Source organism: Natator depressus, chromosome 26, assembly GCF_965152275.1.
Source record: "Natator depressus isolate rNatDep1 chromosome 26, rNatDep2.hap1, whole genome shotgun sequence".
Taxonomy (NCBI): domain Eukaryota; kingdom Metazoa; phylum Chordata; order Testudines; family Cheloniidae; genus Natator; species Natator depressus.
In genome coordinates, this window is record NC_134259.1 from 14,606,618 (window position 1) to 14,611,942 (window position 5,325).

Genomic DNA, 5,325 nt, shown 5'->3' on the forward strand with positions numbered 1-5,325 from the left:
GCGACCCCGGCGCCCGCCCCCGCGCCTCTCATTGGCCGCAGGGCGCCCCCGCCCAGCTTCGCCATTGGCTCTCTCCAGGCACCGCCCACTGATGTGGATCGTGATACTGGTTGGCTGAGGAGCGCATCCGTCACTGGGAGGAACGCGGCCGGCCCCATGCGTTCGTGCCCGACCCGTCGGCTCCGCGCGAGGGGCTCTGGGAAATGTAGTGCCCTCACCGCTTCCGGACACGGGGCTGCTTAAAGGGACCCGGTCCCCATTTCTCGGGGCAGCGGCTACGGGCTCTGGGTCCCCAGCGGGACACGGCCACAGTTGCCTAGCGACATGGGGACAACGGTGCCATGGTGACGGTGGCCTGGCGACCGTGACGCGGTGACGGGACTGGGCTGGTGGTGCTAGGGGCCGGAGGGGGCCCCTGACTGCCTCCCTGCCTCAGTTTCCCCATCGAAATGCCCCGGTTACTTCCGTGGCACCAGACATTGCCCAGCGCCCCCCCCCCCCGCCTCGTGGGGCCTGCGCCCATCTCAGCAGCCACGCTGCACTAACAGGCCCTTTTACACCCTCCATCGCCGGGTCTCCCCCTGCAGCACAGACCAACGGCTCCCTGAGTGCTGGGTCAGTGTCGCTGACGCCACTGTGTGTGGGGAAACTGAGTCACAGGGAGGGGGAAGGGCCTTGCCCTGAGATCAGTGCTGGAGCTAGAGCCAGCTCTCCTGCCCCCTAGGCCTGCTGGAGCATAGGGCATCCGTGCTGCGAGAGACTCCGCAGCACCCGCAAACCTGTGGCTCGGGCTGGGGACGGGGAGGCCAAAGAGGAACCAGGCACCATCCCTGTGGCGTTTGTGTCAAGAAGGGGAATAGAAATCAGCTGACGTGGCACTTTCCTCGCGGGGTGCCCCGAGGTTTCTCTGAACAAAAGTGCCAGCTGTTTCTTTGAAGGCCAGCTCCTTTGAGAAGCTAAAGGACGCTCCCCTTGGATGTAGAGAGCAGCTCTGACCAGGGACTGCCAGTCTGGCTCAGCCCCCAACCTCCGCCAGGGTCAGCGAACAGGCTGTCGTAGCCTGGCTGTTGGCATTGATCAGGCTGGATGGGGAAAGGGACTGGAACATGTTGCTTTACTGTGGCATGGTACCGTGAATGATGACACTTAACTCCCCCTTTGTCCAGCGCTCACTCAGGGGTTGTGCAAACCACGTTGCTTACGCAGCTCGGCCTTTCAAGCCTGACCTCCAGCACCACCTTGCTGTTCCAGTCCCGGGCTCCCCACCCACCCAGCTCTGCTGATGCCCTTCAGAATCCTGATGCGGTTACTCTGATCCTGCAGCCTCCCGTAGTCTGCCTGTCCACCTCAAGCCTGACTCACGGCATCCCTTCCTGGTCTCACCTCGGCCCAGTCCTAAGCAGAGCCAGACAGATCTCCACCCAGGAGCACAGCCAGCCAGTCTGATCTCCACATGTGACTTAACCCAGGAGCCCAGCTCTTCAGCAATGATAGTCAGAGGCTGCATTAGCCCCTTGTGCATCTTCTTGCTCTTTCTGTCTGAGACCAGAAGCTCCCTTACAGGGAGTTATCTCTCTGGTCCTTGTTGCTATAGAAACACATTCCAGTGGACCATTGATTTCTGATGGTGAATTTGAGGTTACAGCTCCCAAAGGCAATGCATTAATTACCGCTTGCTTTCCACTGGGGAAGAGCAGGCATGAGGCCTGGCTCTTTCCGTTTCCTGTGTATGGGCCACAGTAAAGTCAGAGGCTAGGGAACAGAAGGAGAGGAGCAGTGTCAGGGCATCTGTGGACAGGTCAGAGCTGCCCAGCGAGTGATCTCCTCTTCCTGGTGTCATCCGTGGTGACCCCGGTGAAATCACCAGCCAAAGTGGGAGCAACACCAGCCTGCGCGAGAGGAAACTCAAGCCCAGGTGCTCTAGGATAGCACACCTGGCAATGCTGGAAGTTCTTTACGTCCGCCTGGAGTGACTGACGGAGCTCCTTGTGGCAATGGGTCCAAATATAGCCATCGCAGAGCCTAGGTTTATAGAAGCCCGTCGCGCTAGATCATTAAAGTCATAGGGGACTTTTTCTGGCTGGCAGTTAGAGCCCTGTTGGAAACTTTAAACCCGAAATCCATTACCAGTCTTAAAAAGGGATATTCCTCCGTTGTTAACATGCACTGGGCTGTTACAATCGGGTTGCAGTAGGTTAGCAATGTAAGGCACCACAGCAGCCATTTGCTACGAGAGGAGGAGACGACAGCCCTGGTTAAGTGGAGCAAAGTCCTAATGCTGGGTATCAGGACTCCTGGGTTCTACACCTGCCTCTGCCTTGTGACCTTTCTGTGAGTCCGTCACTGTTACAGGGCCCAGAACAAACCCCGGGTGCAGTCTCTGGCGGGAGCGAGGAGTCAGACCTGGTCCTCGTCCCCTGGAAAGGCTGCGTGAAACCCCTTGCTGGGGGTGAAGAACTCGGGCTGGATTACAGGGCCTGCCCTGGGGTCCTGACATTGTTTGTGAGCTATGCAGGCTGCCCAGCGGGGCCATTCCCGCACACTGTCCTGTCTTTGAAAGTCTGACTCACTAGGTTTCGTCTGCTTGCATCATACACTGACATGACTCTTCTGGAGTGCTACAACCCCGAGCTCACCTGGTAACTGAGCACTGACGCTCTGGGATTCGGTGAACCAGCCCACTACTCACTAGCCCCGCAGAATTGTCTTCATCCAAACATCCCATCACGTCCCCACACAGACCTGCTTTGTGCAACTCAATCTTATTCAGCTGGTGGGCTCCCATGGCTGCACAGTGACTGGTCAGAGCAGTTAAGGGCCATGGGCCGTTACAAATACCAGGGAACTTTTGTCTCAAGGGACCAACCAGGTTGTTTCCTCTCTAATCAGGCAGGGTCAGGTTGAGCTGATCTGATGCACCTGGCAGGGCTGTTGCCCCTTTCTACCAGCTACTTGGGGCCAGCACCGAAGAGGGACTTTGCTCAACAAGGCAGCATCAAAGCTGTTCAAGGAGAAGTGTGCTCCGTGCTGAGCTAGCTAAACTCTTTATTTATGAAAGTGCTCTGAGCAGAACCAGCTTCCGTTGCTCAATATTCAGTCCGAGATGGGAACTGCAGGTACTTGGGCAAATGATCCAGAAGGTTTGGCTGGAGCTGTCTGAGTGCCTTTGGGCCCTCTGCCAAGATGCTTTTATTAGTGACTTCTTGTACACCTGTCCTACCACTGACTCCAGACCTATCGCCGCCCTCTGCTCCCAGGGTGAAGGTACAAGGCACGTTACCTAGCCAGGGCTGTTTGTTCTCCAGGGGTGGAGGTGCGGCCTCCTGGCAGAAGTCAGCATGCTGTAGCCCCGTTCCAAAGTCAGTAATCACATTCCGCCTCTTTACATCCCTCCTGCAGTTTATTTGGGTACAGAATTTCCTTCAACTCCCGTCCTACAGCCTGATTCGAGCCAGGCTGAGTCTTCAAATCCCCTTTAAAGGGAGTTGAGGATGGTCAATACTGCACAAGCTTGGGCCCCTGAACTGTTTCTAGTGTTACTATGAGTTGTTAAACAGCTCAGACATCCCACCCCAGGGGTAGCTGCATGTCAGGCCTGGGGGGAATGACCTGTGTGCTTTGTATAACAGTTTGCAAAGCAGTCTGGGATCCTCCAGGGATGGAGTACACTCTAGAAATGCAAGATATTTATAGACCTCCTCACATGCCAGCATTACCCAGCGGCAGGGTGCCAGGTGCACAATGCAGGTTTTCTCTGATGCCACAATAGGGAGCTCTTTCTGCATGCTTTTTGGAGGACAATCACCGCTGCTGTAATGTGTCTGTTACAAAACCCACCACAAGGAATACAAAGTAATGCACCTCGGAAAACACAATGCCAACTACACATATCAAATGATGGGGTCTAAATTAGCTGTTACCACTCAAGAGAGATCCTGGAGTCATTGTGGACAGTTCTCTGAAAACATCCACTCAATGTGCAGCGGCTGTCAAAAAAAATCAAACAATGTTGGGAATCATTAAGAAAGGGATAGAGATAAGACAGAAAATATCATATTGCGTCTACATAAATCCATGGTACGCCCACATCTGGAATACTGTGTGCAGATGTGGTCGCCCCATCTCTAAAAAGATATATTGGAATTGGAAAAGGTTCAGAAAAGGGCAACAAAAATGATTAGGGGGATGGAACAGCTTCCGTATGAGGAGAGATGAATAAGACTGGGACTTTTCAGCTTGGAAAAGGGACGACTAAGGGGGGATATGATAGAGGTCTATAAAATCATGACGGGTGTGGAGAAAGTAAATAAGGGAGTGTGATTTACTCCTTCTCATAACACAAGAGGGATCGAAGGCTGCAGGATGGCGCTGGGCAAGCCGCCAAGGTGTCGGTCCCCTTCCTGTGGTTACTGACTCCTGCGTTTTATGGCAAAGTCATGAATCAATAAACAAGGGGCAAGGAGTGGAAAATTCCACCAGGTGGGAGGGTCAGCGTGCGAGCTGGGGGAAGCTCAGGGGCGTGACTCCCCAGCCGCGCCCTAGAGAGTATCATCATGTCCCTCTGTAGGGGCCTAGCCCCCATGTTAACTATGGGATAGTGTCTTACACCGGGGGCGGGGCAGGGCGGGGCAGGGCAGAGAGGCCTAGGCATGGCAGGGCTGCCCCAAAGGACACCCCTGCCCCACAGTTCCCTACATCCCCCTTCTGTACCCCCCCCAAGAATCACCCCCTGCCCCATGCACCCCCTCCCCCACCACTCTGAAAATCATCCCCAACCCCATAACGCCCTCCCCCACCGTGCCCCCAAAATCACCCCCCGCCCCAACACCCCCCAAAAGTCAACCCTCCCGCCCCATAACACCCTCCCCCAACACCCCCCAAAAGTCAACCCTCCCGCCCCATAACACCCTCACCCAACACCCCCCAAAAGTCAACTCTCCCGCCCCATAACACCCTCCCCCAACGCCCCACCCATAACACCCTCCCGCCCCATAACACCCTCCCCCAACGCCCCACCCCATAACACCTTCCCCCAACACCCCCCAAAAGTCAACCCTCCCGCCCCATAACACCCAAAATCAACCCCCCACCCCATAACACCCTCCCCCAAAAAATCACCCCCCGCCCCATAACACGGCCCCCCGCAGCCGCGAACTCCCGCCTCCTTAACGCTCCCCCCGCCCGGCGCCTCCTTAAGGCGCCTCGGGGGCGGGGCCGGGGCCGGGGCCGGGGCGAGGGGGCGGGGCCGCGCGGCGGGCGACGTGCGCGCCGCCGCCGGCCCAGCAGCGGGCGGTTGTGACGGGCGAGGCGCGGGGCGAGCGGAAC